We start from the raw sequence: 17,117 nt of genomic DNA on the forward strand, positions 1-17,117 counted from the left end.
ACTCCAGTAGTAATAAATGTACCCCATGGTGTGGTCCACTTTCTTGTAATAAACAAAAAAAGATTGCTGAGCAGGCTTGTGTGTTGTTCTGCTACTGATTTATCTTGAAAACAGCCATGATGTCGTCACTTAGGAATTAAAGCAGGCCTCTCCAAACTGCGGACATACAGCTGCTGAGAAACTACACATTCCAGCATGCCCTGACACCGTTTTGCATTCTCTGTCCCCAAAACTGTGTCAAGGCATGCTGGTCTATGTAGTTTCACAACAGCTGGAGGGCATCAGTTTGGCCAGGCCTGCATTAAAGTGTGCTTTGTGCCCTGCTTGTATAATAGGTAATGTGAGTAAGTTATTAATGTTTTCTTTGACTCTTCTTTTCAGATTCTGCAGTTGGAGATCCCAGCACTGTGCCTGAACTTTTAGGGCGGCTGAAAGCCCATTTAAGGGAAGTGTTAGCAGATATCGAGGCAATAGAAAAAAATCTGTGATATTTTTATTTTAATTTTGTTAAAAGTTTCTTAAAAAAACAAAAAAACAAATAAAAAAAATAAAAAAATTGTTGAAGTTAAGTGGGTGTTGTGCTTATTTATGCTATAAAGGAACAGCACATTGCCTTGCAGAAATTGGTGACCTTAAACAGTTCACACATCTTACTTAAGCTTAAAAATAAAAATATAAAACACAAAATTCTACACACACAAAACTCGTTAGGAGGTTATGGTTTTTAAATACATGAAAAGACATTTATTCACACACTACACATATACACAATACTTAAAACATTTGCATTATAACAATAAAAATTACAATATCTATATTTTACAAATTTAAACAACAATGTTTCTGGCCAATTAGAGCTACAAAGTGTTCTTCTGGTTTACTTTGGAGACTTAATTGGTCAGGACCATTGACATTAATTACACTAATTGGGTTCGTAATTGAGGAGGGCTTGTGGACTTTTAACATAAAGGTGTAATTCCACTGAATAGGGGAAAAAAAAGCATTGTGGTGCGTTTGTCCACAAAAGTGTGCACTTTTAACATGGATGGGTAAATATACTAAAACTTAGTAATTTTACGATGAAGTATGTGTTAATGCGATAGTTTCGCAATGCTGCGATGGTTTCGCATTGCTGCGATGTCATTTGGCGTACGCCCACTTTGTGTAATACTGCGTACGAATGTGCAAAAATACGTTGGGGGCGGATGTTCGCAAATTTACTACACTAACGCAACTTTGCGAATATGTTGTGCGAACGAAAAACTTAGCGACCAACTCGGAATGAGGGCCATAATAGTACATTGTAGGGTATTCAAAATTTGCTGTAGTTCAAACAGCATACCCCACTTAGTCCAAATGGCATAGCACACCTTGTATAGGCTCAAATCGCACCTAGCACAAATAGCACCGTGTGTGGTTACCATAAGATACAGCACAATAGATATAGCATAGGATATGGCTACTCACTTTATTTGCAAAATGGGCAGGGATTAAGGCGGGCAGAACTTTAGGGTGGACTGAGTGACTGATGACGCAAATCGGATACAGTATCATACGGTAGGATATGCACTAGATAGTGTACTAACTAGCCAAAATTGAGCTGCTTGTTCATCCAACAGAATATCACATACAACCTGCAGAGGTGCATACCACACTATATTGCATACCATACCGTACGTACAGTGTAGTATAGTGCACTATGGGGGTCATTCCCAGTTGATCGCTCGCTGACGTTTTTTTGCAGCGCAGCGATCAGGTCTGTACTGCATATGCACTGCAATGCGCATGCGTGTCGTATGGGTACACAGTGGATTGTTGCTGAGCTATGGTTTTAACGAAGAATCCATTCACACGGGCGATCGCAAGGAGATTGACAGGAAGAGGGTGTTTATAGGTGTCAACTGACCGTTTTCTAGGAGTGTCTGACGGGTGTCAGACGTCAATTCCGGCACCAAAAAGACTGAAGTGATCACAAGGGCTGAGTTAGTCCAGACCTACTCAGAAACTGCACAAAATATTTTTGCATAGCTCAGCTGCACAGGCATTCGCACACTTGCAAAGCGAAAATACACTCCCCCGTGGGCAGCGACTATGAGTTTGCACGGCTGCTAAAAGTAGCTAGCGAGCAATCAACTCGGAACGAGGGCCTATATTGCACTCTAGCCAGATAGTGTGTAACAGTTGCCTGCCCTCCCTCATTCTGCAGGAGACTCCCTGAAACAGTAGCAATCTCCATTATAGGCCCTACACACTGGCCGATCCGCCGCCGAGCTGCCCGACGGCGGATACGGCCGACCCGGCGGCGGGGGGGGGCAGTGACGGGGGGAGTGAAGTTTCTTCGCTCCCCCCGTCACCCGGCTGCATTGAAGTGCAGGCAAATATGGATGAGATCGTCCATATTGGCCTGCACGTACAGCCGACGGAGGACCAGCGATGAACGAGCGCGGGGCCGCGCACCGTTCATCGCTGGAGCCTCCACACTGCACGATATGAACGTTATCTCGTTCATTAATGAACGAGATCGTTCATATCGTGCTGTCATGTCGGCCAGTGTGTAGGGCCCTTTACTCCATGAACATACCAGCAACCTCCCTGATTGCACCTTACCCCCATTATATAGCGGTTACATTCCTGGGGGGAAAAAATAAATCAAAGATATATACATTCAAATGGGATCAGTGCCATTTCCCTGTATTGGTTATAAGGCACAATAGGGCAGATGTATTAAGCCTGGAGAAGTGATACAGCAGTGATAAATGGAAGGTGATAATGCACCAGCCAATCAGCTCCTGTTAATTTACATATTGGAGCTGATCAGCGGTGCAAGTATGCGGGTATGGAGTACCCTTAAGAATTTGGCAGCGGGTACTCAGTATCACCTGCCACACACTGCCATTACCACAATTATAATGTGCCACAAAGCAACAGGACCATAGTGCTTGGCAGCATGACAGCTCCTCCCACTTTGTCAGGGTTCCTGGGAGTGGGACAGTGGCTGTATTTTCCGGTTATAATGGAGGTATTACTATATATTGTTATTAAATTGGGGGCATTACTATATATTTTTATTTTACTGGAGGTATCACTATATATGTTTCTATTATACCGGAGGCATTACTATATATTTTTAGACTTGTCTCCAGATTCCAGAAAAAAGGGGCTGTGTCATGTGGCCATGCCGCTAGTGTCATGTAGCCGCTCCCACTAGTAGCATGTGGCCACGCCCCCTCTCAACACATGACCATGCTCATTTTCAGCACCACAAAGAAAGTATTTCAACTTGCGCCACTGGAGCTGATTGGCTGGTGCGTTATCACCTTGCAATTATCACTTCTCCAGGCTTAATACATCTGCCCCAATGATCCCTATAGCTACATGCATTTTAAATAAGGTTTCTCATGGCCACTTACTGCATATGGAACCTCTTGTAAAAACAATACACAAACAAATTCTGCAAAATATCACGGTCTTTTCTTCAACAAGTAGATCTTACTAACTTTGGGGCTCATTTACATTTGGATATAAGTAATTTTCATGACACACCTCTCCGATATAGCAGTACACTGCCGTGCCGATAGGCGTTACTTTCACAATCTCCTTGAAATGCTTTTGAAAAAGTAGGCAAGTATGGTGTAACATACTGCAAAAAAAAAGTCACACCGTGTACCCAGCTTGTGAATGCAAGCTACTTGTACTTATCATATGACACCATTACAGAACAGTATATACATTAAAAAATGCATCATTAAAAAAGCAGCAATTAGGAGGTCAGAGAAAACAGTAGGCAATCTGATTTATTTATTAGACCAAGATACAAACAAGTACGGCATGCAACATTCCATGCAGCCAGTCATACTCAGTATACTGTACATAAAAGGCAATCGCTTAGGCTAAACCAGTACTACAGCAGCACAGCTACAAGATGAGCAATTAGAGGCATATATGAAGCTTAATTAGCCAGAAACTATAGAGCACAAGCATCAGTATAGGCCAGGGGTGGGCAATTATTTCAGCTGGGGGGCCGCTTAACACTTCCAACGAATATTCGAGGGCCACACACAAAATACTCAAAAAGAGTCCCCTTTTTACACATTACGGCAGATAGCGTCCCCTTTTTACACATTACGGCAGACATCGTCCCCCTTTTTACACATTACAGCAGACAGCGCCCCCGTTTTTACACATTACGGCAGACATTGTTCCCCTTTTTACACATTACGGCAGATAGCGTCCCCTTTTTACACATTACGGCAGACATCGTCCCCCTTTTTACACATTACAGCAGACAGCGCCCCCGTTTTTACACATTACGGCAGACATTGTTCCCCTTTTTACACATTACGGCAGACTGCGTCCACTTTTTACACATTACGGCAGACATCATCCCCCTTTTTACACATTACAGCAGACAGCGCCCCCAATTTTACACATTACGGCAGAAATTGTTCCCCTTTTTACACATTACAGCAGACTGCATCCACTTTTTACACATTACGGCAGACATCATCCCCCTTTTTACACATTGCAGCAGACAGCGCCCCCGTTTTTACACATTACGGCAGAAATTGTCCCCCTTTTTACACATTACGGCAGACTGCGTCCACTTTTTACACATTACGGCAGACTGCGTCCCCTTTTTACACATTACGGCAGACTGCGTCCCCCTTTTTACACATTACGGCAGACTGCGTCCCCTTTTTACACATTACGGCAGACTGCGTCCCCTTTTTACACATTACGGCAGACTGCGTCCCCTTTTTACACATTACGGCAGACATCGTCCCCCTTTTTACACATTACAGCAGACAGTGCCTCCGTTTTTACACATTATGGCAGACATCATCCCCCTTTTTACACATTACGGCAGACAGCATCACCCTTTTTTACACATTACGGCAGACAGTCCCTACCCCCCTATCCCCTCCCTCCCCTAAACCCATATTGTAGTTTTTAACTCAGCTGCCTCCCCACCCCTAAACCGATATGGCAGCTTAAGCAGTGATCCAGGGGCTGGCAGGACAGGGGGTTTACCTGTTCGTCACAGTGGCAGACGATCCCCGCTGTCCGATGATGCCGCCTGGAGTCACTGCTGATGTGGCCTCTTGCTCCCGCTCGCTGGCCGCTGATTCTTCTCCTCACTCAGCCGCCAAGCGCAGTGCCCGCCCCCCGTGCCGCCCAGCGCGCTTGGTAACAGAGGAAATCCCGGTCAGCTGACCTTGTGACGTGACCGGGATTTCCTCAGCGGCGCCTCGTCTGAGAACAGTGCAATGACAAGCGGCCTGTCGGGCCGCTTGTCATTGCACTCTAATGGGGCACAGCGGGCCAGGCACGATCGGTCCGCGGGCCGCATCCGGCCCGTGGGCCGCCTGTTGCCCACCCCTAGTATAGGCCATAGGTCTGCAAACTCGGTCCTTGTTACCCCACACAGTGCATGTTTTGCAGGTCTCCTCCCAGACAGGGGTGTATCTAGGGGTCTGAGCTAGCAAAGTAAGGGACTGGCACCCCCCTCCCCACCACTACATTTTTGGAATAATTACACTCTATTTAGAACTTTCACTTAAACCTCCCATCAACTCCACTCACACATGGATGGTCTAGTCTCACTTTGGGGGGGGGGGGGAATGTATGATACCGTATAAGTTTACCCACTTCACCTATTTACCAAGCGAAGCAGGAAGCAATAGCGAGCGACAAGATGTAAGAACATCTTGTTTGCCAGAGTGAGGGTGTAAAAATTGCCTCCAGCGATCCCTGATGCTCTCACCCCCCGGCCGGTTCCAGTGCACATGCGCAAGATCTCGCTACTACCGCAAGATCTCCTGTGTGCATCCTGGAGCCGGCAGCCACTACAATGGTTGTCAATGGGGCTAATACCACTTCTCCCCCATAACAAACTATCATACATCTACCCCATTATTTGAAACCCTGTCATTTTGCCCTGTTAGAGACTCATCTGCGTGACATGTGACATCACACAGCCACCCTGCAAAACTTGGCCGGACCAGTTTGCCCAGCTTCACCCATGCAACGCCAAAACTCCACCTTGCCTGTCAATCACATTGTGGTCGCATCCATATTACCCCCCAAAACACAGTGCCCCAATGGAACCTGGCCTTTTCCTTTCATCCTATAAAAAAGTGCAGGGAACCAGGAGAGTGGTGAAGGAAGGCGGTCCCTAGGGAGAGCTGTGACACAATGTCAGACAGCCCCCATATGTGTAGTCCCCGAATCCCTGGGGATGGCTGAGTTTGCAGACAGCACAGGCTCACAGCCACCGTGGAGGAGCAGCAACGGGTCTAGCAGCACTCACTGCCCTGAGTGTGAGCACATCCTGCACTAGCCTGTGAGAAGCTGTCAGTGAGGAAGGGTAGGGGGCAGGACAGTGTGCTGTGGACATAAAGGCTGCGCTGGTGCCACTGCACGGCCCTGCCAGCAGGCTAGGCATCTCCAGCCCGTCTTAACTGCTGCACACACATGCGACCACACACCCTGTCATTGTGTGACAGCAGCTACTGATGAGAGAGGGTGCCAGGCCAGGGTGCAACCACCGTGCGGCACCCCCTCCTCAGCAAGCACCCCTGGCAAGTGCCATCCTGGCCAATGCATAGATACACCCCTGCTCACAGAATCACAAGTGTAATAATTAACTCCACCTGCAGACCTTTTAAAATGTGTGAGCAATTAATACACCTGTGCACCTGCTGGGTTACCTGCAAAACATGCACTGTGTGGGGTAATGAGGACCGAGTTTACAGACCTATGGTATAGGCCAGGGCTGGCCAAACCGGTCCTCGAGATCTACCAACAGTTCATGTTTTCCAGGCCTCCTGGAGATCTGTAGAATTGTCAGTTAGGAATGAATGCAGCACATCTTAATTAGTAATGACTACACCTGTGCACCAGCTAGGTGGTCTGGAAAATGTGAACTGTTGGTAGATCTCGAGGACCGGTTTGGCCAGCCCTGGTATAGGCAGTCAGTGATCGTGCTGAGCACAAGGTCACACAGACACATGTGTCACCTGCGGAGTGTCCTGGGCACAGGCAGTGCAGCAATGCAGTACGTGACCAGGGGCAGTGCTATGCTGCTATGGTCACCTGTACGGTCACACAGGGATTCTGTACAACAGCCCAGACCCGGGACACCCTGCCACTGCCCACACACGCCAGGCCCCGCTACACACAGTGACCTCCGCGACCCCAGACAGCGGGGGGCTGTGCTGTACTATACCCACCGCCTCCGGAGCTCATCGCTCTGCTGACGTACATGGCCCGGGGGGCAGCCGCTGCTGCTTGTGCCCGGGGTACAGCGCGAAGGACCAGCTGGCAGAGTCTCCAAGAAGCCATTTCTCTGCCGTACACACCACCTCTATGCGCCGCCAAGTGCAGGGTGTCCGGAGGGCTGGTCTCTGCGCCGTGTCAGCTGGTATTTATAGTTTACAGACCGAACCAAGCGACGACCAGAGGGGTGTCTGGGTAATGAACACCCTCATGTGACAGGGAAATAACATGTCTAGCTCTCACACTTTTCCTTATAGTATTATAGTAGTATGTGCAACTAAGGATTATGCAGCAGAGAACGCTTAATATTAACTGTTGTGCTAAAAACCGTTCCATGGACAATAAGCAATTACAGCCCAGTGCAATGGAGCCCAGTAACTAAAATCAATCAATTTTAAACGAGGCTGAAGTTAGCTTCTTATTCGGCCAGCTTCTTATTCACTTCTTATTCGAGCTCCAAATTCTTATACAGAAAATTTAGTTTTGCAAGGGTTAACCAGTCTTGGGCCACAAATTTGACCCATGAAACCAACAGAGGATGGTTACCTGCATGTTACCCACTTGTATTTTGCCTGTTCCAACGCTGTTTTGGGCATGAAATACACTGGCAAAGTGGGCACACACATCATATTTTACCATTTTGAATAAGGAGCTGCAGTTTTGCAAGGGTTAACTAGTCTTGGCCACAAATTTGACCCCTGAAATCAACAGATGGTGGTTGCAAAACTGAATGATCTGAATAAGAAGCTGGAGCTCGAATAAGAAGTGAATAAGAAGCTAGAGCTTGAATAAGAAGCTAGAGCTTGAATAAGAAGATGGCCGAATAAGAAGCTAACTTCAGCCTCGTCAATTTTAAAGAGGTTTTACTGAGGTTTTTTTTTTTTGCATATCTCTTACATATTTGATAACTAAAGTACCTCCCATCATTTCCAGTGATATGTCAGGTTTTTATTTAGAGCAGTAATGAGGGTCAGTGGCGCGTACGGCATATAAAAATGATTCCCATTGAAAAATGTGTCTTGTGTAGTAGTCCCTCTTGTATTTTATGCATAGAGCCCCCTTGTCTGTGTTTACCTATAATGCTTTCCTTGTCTGTATTTTCCATGTCATGACTCCCACTTGCCTGTATTTTCCCCTATAGTGACACCCACTTGTATGTATTTTCCCTGTAGTGATCCCCTTGTCTGTATTTTCCCTATAGTGATTCCCTTGTCTGTATTTTTCCTATAGGGATTCCCTTGTCTATATTTTCCTTATAAATACCCCACCTTGGGGTATATTTACTAAGGTCCCGATTTTGACCGAGATGGTGTTTTTTCTTCAAAGTGTCATCTCGGGAATTTACTAAACTCAAATCACGGCAGTAATGAGAGCATTCGTATTTTTTTGGAACTCAAAGAAAAAAATTACGAATGAATACACCATCGGTCAAATACGCCTGAAATTTGGTAGAACTCGGTCATTTACTAAAAAGTGTAATTCACAAACACTGCCGGCAATAGCCAAACACTGCCGTGAAAAAATACAAATCGTAAAAAAGTGCTAAAATAAAACAGACCTGCTTTTTTTTACCGTGTTCTGATAGGCATGCACGGATCCATGAGATCCGTGCATGTTTATCAGTGGGAAGGGGTGGGAAAGTGTTAAATTTTTTAAAAAAAAATGCGTAGGGTCCCCCCTCCTAAGCAAAACCAGCCTCGGGCTCATTGAGCCGGTCCTGGTTGAAAAAATATGTAATAAACTTTTACTTTCAAGGTGTGTGTCTCCTATTTTATTGGGGTATTTTTTTAGTAGTAGTACTACAGGTACCAGCGGGCCCGGTTTTCCTCCGTATGCTGGTACTTGTGGTTCTCTAAGTATCAGCTTGCGGGGAGGCTTGCTGGGACTTGTAGTACTGCTACTAAAAACAATATTCACATTTTGTCAAAAAGGCTATCAGCCCCCCATCCACCGCCCTTGGATGGGGGGGACAGCCTCGGGCTTCACCCCTGGCCCTTGGGTGGCTGGAGGGAGGGGACCCCTTGATTTAAGGGGTTCCCACTCCTCCAGGGTACCCCGGCCAGGGGTGACTAGTTGGGTATGTAATGCCAGGGCCGCAGGGACCAATATAAAAGTGTCTCCCGGCTGTGGCATTATGTATCTGGCTAGTAGAGCCCGGTGCTGGTTTCAGAAATACGGGGGACCCCTACGCTTTTTGTCCCCCGTATTTTTGGAACCAGGACCAGGCGCAGAGCCCGGTGCTGGTTGATTAAATATGGGGGAACCCCTGTCACTTTTTCCCCCATATTTTTTCAACCAGGACCGGCTCAATGAGCCCGAGGCTGGTTTTGCTTAGGAGGGGGGACCCCACGCATTTTTTTATTTTATTTTTAACAATGTTTTATTTTTTACGAAAGGTGCACAATGAAGCCCAGCACAGATCTCACAGATCCGGCTGAGATTCATTGTGTTAAAGTCGGCAGTGTTTTACAATTCACTCCCGTAAAACACTGCCAAAAAATACGAATGACATCGACATCGGTAAATATGAAAATGCAGAATACGACAGCTTAGTAAATTAGTCGTAATAAATTCAAAAAGTTGCAAAATTACACTTTCAATGTCATTCGTGTTTGAACTTTAACCTCATTCGGAAAAATAAGAATTTTAGTAAATATACCCCTTTGTCTGTATTTTCCTTATAAATACTAGGGATGTGCACTAGGGATGAGCGGGTTCGGTTCCTCGGAATCCGAACCCGCCCGAACTTCAGTTTTTTTTACACGGGGCCGAGCGACTCGGATCTTCCCGCCTTGCTCGGTTAACCCGAGCGCGCCCGAACGTCATTATCCCGCTGTCGGATTCTCGCGAGGCTCGGATTCTATCGCGAGACTCGGATTCTATATAAGGAGCCGCGCGTCGCCGCCATTTTCACACGTGCATTGAGATTCATAGGGAGAGGACGTGGCTGGCGTCCTCTCCGTTTATAGAGAAGAGAGTGAGACAGTAGAGAGAGACACAGTAGTAATTTTGGGGAGCATTAGGAGGAGTACTAGTAGTTACTTGCTGAAGTGATAGATAGTGTGACTGTATTATCTGACTTGTGGGGGAGACACTGACAGTGGGGAGCAGTTAGAGTCTGAGAGCAGGACTCAGGAGTACATATAACGTACAGTGCACACTTTTGCTGCCAGAGTGCCACACTGCCATTGTGACCACACTGACCACCAGTATAATATATATTGTGATTGTCTGCTTAGGAGTACTACTTGCAAGTTGCTGATAGTGTGACCAGTGACCTGACCACCAGTTTAATAATCACCACCAGTGAGTTTAATATATATATATATGTATAATTGTATATAATATATATATAATATTGTATACCACCTACCCGTGTTTTTTTTTTTTTCTTTCTTCTTTATACATACTACTATAGTAGCTTACTGTAGCAGTCTGCGGTGCTGCTGAGCTGACAGTGTCCAGCAGGTCCGTCATCAGTCATTACATAATAAATATATATACCTGTCCGGCTGCAGTACTAGTGATATTATATATATATATATATATATTGATTTCATCTCATTATCATCCAGTCTATATGAGCAGCAGACACAGTACGGTAGTCCACGGCTGTAGCTACCTCTGTGTCGGCAGTCGCTCGTCCATCCATAATTGTATACCACCTACCCGTGGTTTTTTTTTTCTTTCTTCTTTATACATACTACTATAGTAGCTTACTGTAGCAGTCTGCGGTGCTGCTGAGCTGACAGTGTCCAGCAGGTCCGTCATCAGTCATTACATAATAAATATATATACCTGTCCGGCTGCAGTACTAGTGATATTATATATATATATATTGATTTCATCTCATTATCATCCAGTCTATATTAGCAGCAGACACAGTACGGTAGTCCACGGCTGTAGCTACCTCTGTGTCGGCAGTCGCTCGTCCATCCATAATTGTATAACACCTACCCGTGGTTTTTTTTTTCTTTCTTCTTTATACATACTACTATAGTAGCTTACTGTAGCAGTCTGCGGTGCTGCTGAGCTGACAGTGTCCAGCAGGTCCGTCATCAGTCATTACATAATAAATATATCTACCTGTCCGGCTGCAGTACTAGTGATATTATATATATATATATTGATTTCATCTCATTATCATCCAGTCTATATTAGCAGCAGACACAGTACGGTAGTCCACGGCTGTAGCTACCTCTGTGTCGGCAGTCGCTCGTCCATCCATAATTGTATACCACCTACCCGTGGTTTTTTTTTCTTTCTTCTTTATACATACTACTATAGTAGCTTACTGTAGCAGTCTGCGGTGCTGCTGAGCTGACAGTGTCCAGCAGGTCCGTCATCAGTCATTACATAATAAATATATCTACCTGTCCGGCTGCAGTACTAGTGTGATATAATATATATTGATTTCATCTCATTATCATCCAGTCTATATTAGCAGCAGACACAGTACGGTAGTCCACGGCTGTAGCTACCTCTGTGTCGGCAGTCGCTCGTCCATCCATAATTGTATACCACCTACCCGTGTTTTTTTTTTTTTTTTTTTCTTCTTTATACATATTACTATAGTAGCTTACTGTAGCAGTCTGCGGTGCTGCTGAGCTGACAGTGTCCAGCAGGTCCGTCATCAGTCATTACATAATAAATATATCTACCTGTCCGGCTGCAGTACTAGTGTGATATAATATATATTGATTTCATCTCATTATCATCCAGTCTATATTAGCAGCAGACACAGTCCACGGCTGTAGCTACCTCTGTGTCTTTTAGTTGTGCCTATTAAAATATGGAGAACAAAAATGTTGAGGTTCCAAAATTAGGGAAAGATCAAGATCCACTTCCACCTCGTGCTGAAGCTGCTGCCACTAGTCATGGCCGAGACGATGAAATGCCAGCAACGTCGTCTGCCAAGGCCGATGCCCAATGTCATAGTACAGAGCATGTAAAATCCAAAACACCAAATATCAGTAAAAAAAGGACTCCAAAATCTAAAATAAAATTGTCGGAGGAGAAGCATAAACTTGCCAATATGCCATTTACCACACGGAGTGGCAAGGAACGGCTGAGGCCCTGGCCTATGTTCATGGCTAGTGGTTCAGCTTCACATGAGGATGGAAGCACTCATCCTCTCGCTAGAAAACTGAAAAGACTCAAGCTGGCAAAAGCACCACAAAGAACTGTGCGTTCTTCGAAATCCCAAATCCACAAGGAGAGTCCAATTGTGTCGGTTGCGATGCCTGACCTTCCCAACACTGGACGTGAAGAGCATGCGCCTTCCACTATTTGCACGCCCCCTGCAAGTGCTGGAAGGAGCACCCGCAGTCCAGTTCCTGATAGTCAGATTGAAGATGTCAGTGTTGAAGTACACCAGGATGAGGAGGATATGGGTGTTGCTGGCGCTGGGGAGGAAATTGACAAGGAGGATTCTGATGGTGAGGTGGTTTGTTTAAGTCAGGCACCCGGGGAGACACCTGTTGTCCGTGGGAGGAATAGGGCCGTTGACATGCCTGGTGAAAATACCAAAAAAATCAGCTCTTCGGTGTGGAAGTATTTCACCAGAAATGCGGACAACATTTGTCAAGCCGTGTGTTGCCTTTGTCAAGCTGTAATAAGTAGGGGTAAGGACGTTAACCACCTCGGAACATCCTCCCTTATACGTCACCTGCAGCGCATTCATAATAAGTCAGTGACAAGTTCAAAAACTTTGGGCGACAGCGGAAGCAGTCCACTGACCAGTAAATCCCTTCCTCTTGTAACCAAGCTCACGCAAACCACCCCACCAACTCCCTCAGTGTCAATTTCCTCCTTCCCCAGGAATGCCAATAGTCCTGCAGGCCATGTCACTGGCAATTCTGACGAGTCCTCTCCTGCCTGGGATTCCTCCGATGCATCCTTGCGTGTAACGCCTACTGCTGCTGGCGCTGCTGTTGTTGCTGCTGGGAGTCGATGGTCATCCCAGAGGGGAAGTCGTAAGCCCACTTTTACTACTTCCACCAAGCAATTGACTGTCCAACAGTCATTTGCGAGGAAGATGAAATATCACAGCAGTCATCCTGTTGCAAAGCGGATAACTGAGGCCTTGACAACTATGTTGGTGTTAGACGTGCGTCCGGTATCCGCCGTTAGTTCACAGGGAACTAGACAATTTCTTGAGGTAGTGTGCCCCTGTTACCAAATACCATCTAGGTTCCACTTCTCTAGGCAGGCGATACCGAGAATGTACACGGACGTCAGAAAAAGACTCACCAGTGTCCTAAAAAATGCAGTTGTACCCAATGTTCACTTAACCACGGACATGTGGACAAGTGGAGCAGGGCAGGGTCAGGACTATATGACTGTGACAGCCCACTGGGTAGATGTATGGACTCCCGCCGCAAGAACAGCAGCGGCGGCACCAGTAGCAGCATCTCGCAAACGCCAACTCTTTCCTAGGCAGGCTACGCTTTGTATCACCGGTTTCCAGAATACGCACACAGCTGAAAACCTCTTACGGCAACTGAGGAAGATCATCGCGGAATGGCTTACCCCAATTGGACTCTCCTGTGGATTTGTGGCATCGGACAACGCCAGCAATATTGTGTGTGCATTAAATATGGGCAAATTCCAGCACGTCCCATGTTTTGCACATACCTTGAATTTGGTGGTGCAGAATTTTTTAAAAAACGACAGGGGCGTGCAAGAGATGCTGTCGGTGGCCAGAAGAATTGCGGGACACTTTCGGCGTACAGGCACCACGTACAGAAGACTGGAGCACCACCAAAAACGCCTGAACCTGCCCTGCCATCATCTGAAGCAAGAAGTGGTAACGAGGTGGAATTCAACCCTCTATATGCTTCAGAGGTTGGAGGAGCAGCAAAAGGCCATTCAAGCCTATACAATTGAGCACGATATAGGAGGTGGAATGTACCTGTCTCAAGCGCAGTGGAGAATGATTTCAACGTTGTGCAAGGTTCTGCAACCTTTTGAACTTGCCACACGTGAAGTCAGTTCAGACACTGCCAGCCTGAGTCAGGTCATTCCCCTCATCAGGCTTTTGCAGAAGAAGCTGGAGGCATTGAAGGAGGAGCTAAAAGGGAGCGATTCCGCTAGGCATGTGGGACTTGTGGATGGAGCCCTTAATTCGCTTAACAAGGATTCACGGGTGGTCAATCTGTTGAAATCAGAGCACTACATTTTGGCCACCGTGCTCGATCCTAGATTTAAAACCTACCTTGGATCTCTCTTTCCGGCAGACACAAGTCTGCTGGGGTTCAAAGACCTGCTGGTGACAAAATTGTCAAGTCAAGCGGAACGCGACCTGTCAACATCTCCTCCTTCACATTCTCCCGCAACTGGGGGTGCGAGGAAAAGGCTCAGAATTCCGAGCCCACCCGCTGGCGGTGATGCAGGGCAGTCTGGAGCGACTGCTGATGCTGACATCTGGTCCGGACTGAAGGACCTGACAACGATTACGGACATGTCGTCTACTGTCACTGCATATGATTCTCTCACCATTGAAAGAATGGTGGAGGATTATATGAGTGACCGCATCCAAGTAGGCACGTCACACAGTCCGTACTTATACTGGCAGGAAAAAGAGGCAATTTGGAGGCCCTTGCACAAACTGGCTTTATTCTACCTAAGTTGCCCTCCCACAAGTGTGTACTCCGAAAGAGTGTTTAGTGCCGCCGCTCACCTTGTCAGCAATCTGCGTACGAGGTTACTTCCAGAAAATGTGGAGAAGATGATGTTCATTAAAATGAATTATAATCAATTCCTCCGTGGAGACATTGACCAGCAGCAATTGCCTCCACAAGGTACACAGGGAGCTGAGATGGTGGATTCCAGTAGGGACGAATTGATAATCTGTGAGGAGCGGGATGTACACGGTGATATATCGGAGGATGATGATGAGGTGGACATCTTGCCTCTGTAGAGCCAGTTTGTGCAAGGAGAGATTAATTGCTTCTTTTTCGGTGGGGGTCCAAACCAACCCGTCATTTCAGTCACAGTCGTGTGGCAGACCCTGTCACTGAAATGATGGGTTGGTTAAAGTGTGCATGTCCTGTTTATACAACATAAGGGTGGGTGGGAGGGCCCAAGGACAATTCCATCTTGCACCTCTTTTTTCTTTCATTTTTCTTTGCGTCATGTGCTGTTTGGGGAGTGTTTTTTGGAAGGGCCATCCTGCGTGACACTGCAGTGCCACTCCTAGATGGGCCAGGTGTTTGTGTCGGCCACTAGGGTCGCTTATCTTACTCACACAGCTACCTCATTGCGCCTCTTTTTTTCTTCTTTGCGTCATGTGCTGTTTGGGGAGTGTTTTTTGGAAGGGCCATCCTGCGTGACACTGCAGTGCCACTCCTAGATGGGCCAGGTGTTTGTGTCGGCCACTAGGGTCGCTTAGCTTACTCACACAGCTACCTCATTGCGCCTCTTTTTTTCTTCTTTGCGTCATGTGCTGTTTGGGGAGTGTTTTTTGGAAGGGCCATCCTGCGTGACACTGCAGTGCCACTCCTAGATGGGCCAGGTGTTTGTGTCGGCCACTAGGGTCGCTTAGCTTACTCACACAGCTACCTCATTGCGCCTCTTTTTTTCTTCTTTGCGTCATGTGCTGTTTGGGGAGTGTTTTTTGGAAGGGCCATCCTAAGTGACACTGCAGTGCCACTCCTAGATGGGCCAGGTGTTTGTGTCGGCCACTAGGGTCGCTTATCTTACTCACACAGCTACCTCATTGCGCCTCTTTTTTTCTTCTTTGCGTCATGTGCTGTTTGGGGAGTGTTTTTTGGAAGGGCCATCCTGCGTGACACTGCAGTGCCACTCCTAGATGGGCCAGGTGTTTGTGTCGGCCACTAGGGTCGCTTATCTTACTCACACAGCTACCTCATTGCGCCTCTTTTTTTCTTCTTTGCGTCATGTGCTGTTTGGGGAGTGTTTTTTGGAAGGGCCATCCTGCGTGACACTGCAGTGCCACTCCTAGATGGGCCAGGTGTTTGTGTCGGCCACTAGGGTCGCTTAGCTTACTCACACAGCTACCTCATTGCGCCTCTTTTTTTCTTCTTTGCGTCATGTGCTGTTTGGGGAGTGTTTTTTTGAAGGGCCATCCTGCGTGACACTGCAGTGCCACTCCTAGATGGGCCAGGTGTTTGTGTCGGCCACTAGGGTCGCTTAGCTTACTCACACAGCTACTTCATTGCGCCTCTTTTTTTCTTTGCGTCATGTGCTGTTTGGGGAGTGTTTTTTGGAAGGGCCATCCTGCGTGACACTGCAGTGACACTCCTAGATGAGCCAGGTGTTTGTGTCGGCCACTAGGGTCGCTTAGCTTAGTCATCCAGCGACCTCTGTGCAAATTTTAGGACTAAAAATAATATTGTGAGGTGTGAGGTATTCAGAATAGACTGAAAATGAGTGGAAATTATGGTTTTTGAGGTTAATAATACTTTGGGATCAAAATGACCCCCAAATTCTATGATTTAAGCTGTTTTTTAGGGTTTTTTGAAAAAAACACCCGAATCCAAAACACACCCGAATCCGACAAAAAAAATTCGGTGAGGTTTTGCCAAAACGCGGTCGAACCCAAAACACGGCCGCGGAACCGAACCCAAAACCAAAACACAAAACCCGAAAAATTTCAAGTGCACATAGAATTTGGGGGTCATTTTGATCCCAAAGTATTATTAACCTCAAAAACCATAATTTCCACTCATTTTCAGTCTATTCTGAATACCTCACACCTCACAATATTATTTTTAGTCCTAAAATTTGCACCGAGGTCGCTGGATGACTAAGCTAAGCGACCCTAGTGGCCGACACAAACACCTGGCCCATCTAGGAGTGGCACTGCAGTGTCACGC

The sequence above is a fragment of the Pseudophryne corroboree genome, chromosome 3 (genome assembly GCF_028390025.1).
Source record: "Pseudophryne corroboree isolate aPseCor3 chromosome 3, aPseCor3.hap2, whole genome shotgun sequence".
Classification (NCBI taxonomy): Eukaryota; Metazoa; Chordata; class Amphibia; order Anura; family Myobatrachidae; genus Pseudophryne; species Pseudophryne corroboree.